The sequence below is a fragment of the Pan paniscus genome, chromosome 18 (assembly GCF_029289425.2).
Source record: "Pan paniscus chromosome 18, NHGRI_mPanPan1-v2.0_pri, whole genome shotgun sequence".
NCBI lineage: Eukaryota > Metazoa > Chordata > Mammalia > Primates > Hominidae > Pan > Pan paniscus.
Window position 1 is genome coordinate 56299414 of NC_073267.2, and position 7881 is coordinate 56307294.

At 48.8% G+C, this 7881-nt stretch overlaps 1 pseudogene; it reads right to left on the reverse strand.

The window, feature by feature from the left end:
• Positions 1–681: 681 nt before the first annotated feature.
• On the reverse strand, positions 682–7547 carry LOC129394253 (creatine kinase B-type-like; annotated as a pseudogene).
• Positions 7548–7881: the final 334 nt, after the last annotated feature.

Genomic DNA, 7881 nt, shown 5'->3' on the forward strand with positions numbered 1-7881 from the left:
TTTTTTGTTTTTTTTTGAAATGGAGTCTTGCTCTTGTTCCCCAGGCTGGAGTGCAACGGTGCCATCTCTGCTCACTGCAACCTCCGCCTCTGGGGTTATCGCGATTCCTTGGAGGCCATTTTAAACAGCAAAATCACTAACAACACCCCCCCACCCAAAGTGTCACTAAATAGATCACAAAATGGGACGTTTGTTTACAGTATGAGAGCCAAAACAAGAAGCAAAGCGTCGACTTTGACCACTGCTGGGAATGGGAGTGTCAGTCAACTCAATTTTTTTACCACTCTGAACATGTCCACGAATGACTGCAAAAGCACTTCAAGTATTGATTTTGGGATTACAAATAAATTTTAGTGAGTAGGCTAATTTGCAAATACAGCATCCATGAATAACGATTCATAAATAATAAAGATATCAGGACTTGCTACAAGCTACTATGGCATGCAATAACAATTGTTTATGATCACCTTCCATATTATCACCTAACAAAAAGAATAATCTCAAATTTAATGCATTCACTTTTACATAATTCACAATTTTTACTATATGCCTAACTGCACTGTTTATTTCAGCTGACTTTTTTTTCATAGCATGACTTTCTTAAGGAAAGAATCATTGTTTTCACTCACATTTTGATCTTTGCTCCTTAAACTGGTTACCTACTCCAGGGTATTTTTTTGTTGCAGCTCTGCCATCCAACGTACTTCTCCACAGTTCTAAAGCTCCACACCACATTTGTTGACAATATCAGAGCTAGTTGTGTTTGTGACCAAAGAAGCAGGAAAACAATTTTTTTCTTTGTATCACCTTCATGTTCAAAATGCACACCTTAGCAATATCTCAGCATGTATTATGTTGCAATGAAAAATACTTTGCTAGCTTCCTTTTTTCTATTATTATTATTATTTTTTTTTTTTTTTTTTGAGATGAAATCTTGCTCTGTCACCCAGGCTGGAGTGCAGCGGCACAATCTCGGCTCACTACAACCTCTGCCTCCTGGGTTCAAGCGATTCTCTTGCCTCAGCCTCCGGAGTAGCTGGGACTACAGGCGTGCACCACCAGGCCCGGCTAATTTTTTTGATTTTTTAGTAGAGATGGGATTTCACCATGTTGGCCAGGCTGGTTTCGAACTCCTGACTTTAAGTGATCCACCCGCCTCGGCCTCCCAAAGTTCTAGGATTACAGGCTTGAGCCACCACGACCAGCCCTTGTTCTATTATTCTTGCCATAGATTCACACAATATTGTGTGACCGGAGGATCACTTGAACCCAGGAGGTTGAGGCCGCAGTGAGCTGTGATTGTGCCACTGCACTCCAGCCTGGGTGACAGAGCGAGAGCCTGTCCCCCTCTCCCAGCCCCACTCCCCACCAAAAAAAGAGAGACTGAGGTTGCAATTACTTTCATGACCAAGTCTCAAAAGTCACAAACCATCATATGTGCTATATTCTATTTATTAGAAGTAACTCAAGTCTGGCCCACATTCCAAGTAAATATCTTTGTCATCTTATGGTTTTATTTATTTTATTTTATTTTTTATTTTGAGATGAAGTTTCACTCTTATTGCCCAGGCTAGAGTGCAGTGGTGCAATCTCGGCTCACTGTAACCTCCTTCTCCGGGTTCAAGTGATTCTCCTGTCTCAACCTCCTGAGTAGCTGGGATTATAGGTGCCTGCCACCACGCCTGGCTAATTGTTGTATTTTTAGTAGAGACGGGGTTTCACCATGTTGGCCAGGCTGGTCTCGAACTTCTGACCTCAGGTGATCCACCCGCCTCGGCCTCCCAAAGTGTTGGGATTACAGGTGTGAGCCACCTCGCCCAGCCTATCTTATGGTTTTAGTGCACCCTTATAAGAAGCCAAAAAGCAGTAATGTTTATGTGGGAAGTATTGAATGTCTGCTTCTGCTGGCTTTAACAGTAGCTTTATAGAGATATAATTCACATACCACTTAAAGTGTGCAATTCAGTTTTTAGTATATTCACAGATGTTATGTAACTATCACCACAATTTAATTCCCAGATATTGTCATCCCTGCAAAATGAAACCTTATACCCAATAGCAGCCACTTCCCATTCTCTGTTCTCAGCCCCTGACAACCACTAATCTATTAATACTTTCTGTCTCTTTGGATCTGCCTATTTTGGTCATTTCCTATAAATGGAATTCTACAGTATATTCCTTTTGTGTTTGGTTTCTTTCATTTAGCATAATGTTTTCAAGGTTTACTATGTTATAGCATCTATCAGTACTTGATTCCTTTTTATGGCTGAATAATATTCCATTGTATGGATATACCACATTTTATTATCCATTCATCAGTTGATGTACATTTGGATTGTTTCTATGTTTTTTTTTTTTTAGGCCAAAATTCTAGTTTATTTCAGCGTCAGCAATATCTTACCATTAAAAAAAAAAATGCTAGCAAGGTGACGGAAGTCTCTACAGCGAGGCTAAGGGCTCGCCAGGTGGCCAACATCAGGGGTGCATGGCAGGCACTGGCCGGGCGATAAGTTAGGAAGCAGCAAGGGCTGGTGGTGGGTGCGGGCTGGGCAAGCATTAGGCCATAGGTGGCCTGGCCCTGGTGATGCCACTGCTCCATCTCAATGAGCAGCTTTATGATGCCCACCCGCATCTGCACCAGCACCACCTCTGAGAAGCCCCGGAGGTCAGCGTTGGAGACGTCAAAGACCCCACCCACCACGGCCACGTCCACACCGTCTGTCCCTCACTTCTGAAGTCACAGCCTCTTTTTTTTTTTCCTTTTCTTGAGACGGAGTCTCTCTCTGTCGCCAGGCTGGAGTGCAGTGGCACTATCTCGGCTCACTGCAACCTCCGCCTCCTGGGTTCAAGCTATTCTTCTGCCTCAGCCTCTGGTGTAGCTGGGAGTACAGGCGCGTGCCACCACGCCCAGCTAATTTTTGTGTTTTTAGTAGAGATGGAGTTTCACCATGTTGGCCAGGATCGTCTTGATCTCTTAACCTCGTGATCTGCCCGCCTCGGCCTCCCAAAGTTTTGAGATTACAGGCGTGAGCCACCACGCCTGACCGTTTTTTGTTTTTTGTTTTTGAGACGGAGTTACGCTCTTATCGCCCAGGATGGAGTACAATGGCGCGATCTCCGGTCACCACAACCTCCACCTCCCAGGTTCAAGCCATTCTTCTGCCTCAGCCTCCCGAGTAGCTGGGATTACAGGCATGCGCCACCATGCCCAGCTAATTTTTTGTATCTTTAGTAGAGATAGGGGTTTCTCCACGTTGGTCAGGTTGGTCTCGAACTCCCGACCTCAGGTGATCCACCTGCCTCGGCCTCCCAAAGTGCTGGGATTACAGGCGTGAGCCACCGCGCCCAGCCACAGCCTCTTTTTTTTTTTTTTTTTTTTTTTGAGACTGAATCTCGCACTATCGCCCAGGCTGGAGTGTAGTGGCGTGATCTTGGCTCACTGCAACCTCTGCCTCCCAGGTTCAAGCGATTCTCGTGTCTCACCCTCCCAAGTAGCTGGGATTACAGGCATCCACCACCACGCCCGGCTAATTTTTGTATTTTTAGTACAGACGGTGGTTTCACCATGTTGGCCAGGCTGGTCTCGAACTCCTTGACCTCAAGTGATCCGCCCGCCTTGGCCTCCCAAAGTGCTGGGATTACAGGCATGAGCCACCGCGCCCAGCCTGAAGCCACAGCCTCTTAAGCACCTCCGAGAACTCGTGCTTGCCCAGGTGGGGCAGCCTGATGTGCACACTTGCCCCCGCAGCCCTGTGCCCAGGTTGGGAGGGCAGGTGAGGATGGAGCCCAGGTGAGGATTCCACATGAACTCGTCGTTCCTAGACTTGAAGAGTTTCAAACCGGGAGAGGCCGAGGCAGAAGCAGTAAATGCCTCCTTCGTTTGCCCCCCTGTTGCACGGAGATGGCCCGCAGGTGGTCCTCGTCGCCGCCCCACACCAGGAAGGTCTATACTGTCCTTGTGCCAGATGCCGCGGGCGTTGGGCCATGCCCGAGGCCAGGAGCAGGGGCGGTACAGGCTCGTGGAAGAGGAAGTGGCTGTCGAGGAGCTGCTGTTGCTGTTCCGCGTCGGTCCTGCTCCTGCGCGCGTCGTCCGGGCCCGCCAGGTCGCCGACCAGTCTCTAGGGCGTCCACCGCGGGACCCACGGGAGGCAGAAGTCGAGGCCGTGCGCACCGCGAGCTCAACACAGTTGGGGGCCAGGTGGCCGCCGCCCGGCAGGTTGTCGGGGTTGAGCTGGGTCTTGTGCTCATCGCTGGGCTTGTAGTGCGGTGCCGGTCCTCAAGGATGGGGCCGAAGAGATCCTTGAACACGTCGTAGGACTCCTCGTCGGCCGCCACGCGGCCCACGGCCCTGAGTACTGGTGGCCCGGGCTGTCCACGCGGGTCTGGATGGCGCCTCCAGCGCGAAGCCACCCCTGGCGCGCAGCTCCGCGTTCAGCTGGGGCAGCGCCTCGGCCACTGGGTCTTGGTGGCCGCTCAGGTCGGGAAACTCGTCCTGCGCCGGGAAGCGAGCTTCAGCGCCCCGCGGCTGTCGGAGAAGGGCATGTGCGGGCGCTCGGTGGGTCCGCAGCTCTGAGCGTGGCCACTTTTTAACCGTTATAAATAATTCTGCTATCAACATTCATATGTACACTTTTCTTATGAGCATATTCTTAGTATTGAAATTGTGGGATCATATGGTAACACTATGTTTTGTTGTTTTTTTTTTTTCCCAGACTGGAGTGCAGTGGCCCTATCTCGGCTCGCTGCAACCTACCCCTCCCGGGTTCAAGCGATTCTCCTGCCTCAGCCTCTCGAGTAGCTGGGATTACAGGAGCCCGCCACAACACCCGGCTAATGTTTGTGTTATTTTGGCAGAGACGAAGTTTTACCATGTTTGTCAGGCTAGTCACTGACCTCAAGTGATCCACCCGCCTCGGCCTAACAAAGTGCTGGGATTACAGGCGTGAGCCACCCAGGTTCTATGTTTAAATTTGTAAAGAACTGCCTGTTTTCCAAAGGAGCTGCCCTATGTTTCTGTTTTCTCTTTAGCAATCTTTGTTTTAAAATATTATTTTGGTTTTGAATTTATTTCTTTGGGTTTTTTTTTTTCTTTTTCTTTTTGAGACGGAGTCTGGCTCTGTCACCCAGACTGGAGTGCAGTGGCGCAATCCCGGCTCACTGCAAGCTCCGCCTCCCAGGTTCAAGCCATTCTCCTGCCTCAGCCTCCCGAGTAGCTGGGACTACAGGCACCCGCCACCACGCCCGGCTAATTTCTGTATTTTTAGTAGAGACAGGGTTTCGCCATGTTAGCCAGGCTGGTCTCGAACTCCTGACCTTAGGTGATCCACCCGCCTTGGCCTCCCAAAGTGCTGGGATTACAGACATGAGCCACTGCGCCCGGCCCTGAGCTCTTGGCTGTACCTTTTGGCTTTCTTGAAAAAACAAAAATGTGGCCAGGCACGGTGGCTCATGCCTGTAATCCCAGCACTTTGGGAGACCGAGGTGGGCAGATTGAGCTCAGGAGCTCAAGACCAGCCTGAGCAACGTGAGGAAATCCCGTCTCAACAAAAATTAGCCAGGCATGATGGCACACACCTGTAGTCCCAGCTACTCAGGAGGCTGAAGTGGGAGAATCGCCTGAGCCAGGGAGGTCGAGGCTACAGTGAGCTGTGACTGTGCCACGGCACTCCAGCCTTGATGACAGAGTGAGACCCTGTCTTAATCAAAACAACACAACAACAAAATACTGAAAAAAAAAACAAAAATGATAAAGTTTGTTTTGCCACACTTGGGTGAAAAATAAATGAAACAAATTTTAATTCCTTAATTTAGCTAATGAGATTAAACCATATACACATATTTTAAAGGCCTAATTTAAAAAATTAAATGATTATTAGGAGCATCTTAATTCGGTGGTTCTGGCCCAGAGTCTCTCAGAAGGGAGTTGTAATCGCGCTGTTGGCCAGGGCTGAGCATCTGAAGGCTTGACAGGAACTAGGGGATGTGCTTCCAAGATGGCGCCAGCCCATGGCTATTGGCAAGTGGCCTCATCCCTCGCCTCATGGACCTATCTATAGGGATGCCATAATGTCCTTGTGACATGTCAGCTGACTTCCCTGCCAACTGAAGTGATTCAAGAGAGAGGCCCACTTTGGGAGGCCCAGGAAGGTGGATCGTTTCAGCCCAGGAGTTGAAGACCACCCTGGGCAACACAGTGAAACCCTTTCTCTGCAAAAAAAAAAAAAAAGAAAAGAAAAGACAAGACAAGAAAAATTAGCTGGGCATGGTAGGGCATGCCTGTAGCCCCAGCTACTTGCGAGGCTGAGACAGGAGGATCACTTGAACCTGGGAGGTTGAGGCTGCAGTGAGATGTGATCGTGCCACTCACTCCAGCCTGGGTGACAGAGCAAGAGCCTGTTCCAGTCCGCAGGCCCCCCCAACCAAACAACAACAACAAAAAGGCTGAGAGTAAGGTTGCAACTACTTTCATAACCAAGTCTCAAAAGTCACAAACCATCATGTCTGCTATATTCTATTTATTAGAAGTGAGTCAACAAGTTCGGTCCACATTGAAGGAAAGGAGAAAATTAAACTCCACTTTTTTTTTTTTTTTGAGACGGAGTCCTGCTCTTTCGCCCAGGCTGGAGTGCAATGGCACGGTCTCAGCTCACTGCAACCTCTGCCTCACAGGTTCAAGTGATTCTCCTGTCTCAACCTCCTGAGTAACTGGGATTGCAGGTGCCTGCCACCACACCTGGATAATTATTGTATTTTTAGTAGAGACGGGGTTTCACCATGTTGGCCAGGCTGGTCTCGAACTCTTGACCTCAGGTGATCCACACACCACCACCCCCCCACCCCCGCCCCACGGCCTCTGGGATTACAGGCGTGAGCCGCCATGCCAGGCTTTTTTTTTTTTTTTGAGACGGGATCTCACTCTGTTGCCATGGCTGGAGTGCAGTGACATGATCTCAGCTCACTGCAGCCTTAATCTCCCAGGCTCAAGTGATCCTCCCACCTCAGCCCCCGCACCAACCCCATCCCTCCAGCTGAGACCACAGGCCCGAGACACCATGCCCAGCTGATTTTTGTTTTTTGTTTGGTTGGTTGGGTTTTGGTAGAGATGTGCTCTCGCCATGTTGCCCAGGCTGGTCTCGAACTCAAGCTCAAGCAATCCACATGCCTAAGCCAGTGCTGGGATTACAGGCGCGTGGTTTAAACTACACTTCTTAAAGGGAGACACGTCAAAGAATTTGTGGACATCTTTTAAAACCACTACACTGGCTGAGGTCAGGTGGCCTCAGTTACTTAGAGCGTGGGCTTCCCCATAGGACTGCTTAAGTATCCTTTTAACATAGCAACTGTTCTTCTACAGGGCACATTTTCCATCAGAGAACGGGAGGGAATCCACAACATCTTTTATAACTGAACTTCAAAACTCACACTCTGTCATTTTTGCAATATCCTATTAGTTACACAGGTCACCCCAGTCAGTGTGGGAGGGGACTAAATAAGGGCATGTATCCCAGGAAGTAGGGATTGTCTTGGATGCCGGCTTTCATAGGTACTCAAATGAAACAATAATTCCATCAGTGCATGCTGGGGAGAGGTCCACAGAGGAAGTGACAGAGAGATGGGCCTTTGGGGTCCCACTGACCTGGAGAAAAATGAGAAGGATCTGTGTAGGTCATCTGTCCTTGACCTGAAGACAGAAAGAAAGAACCAGGATGGGTGCCAAAAGAGTCCACTTTTCACTGGTTTTTGATCCTGTTTCTAACTTTGCTCAAGATCTTTCATGCTTGCTATTAAAGTGACTGCAGGTGCTTCTAATCTCACACTATGCAATTAGACCTAGCAGGAGGTTCTTTAATAATAAGTACTTGATGAATGAACCAAAATGGC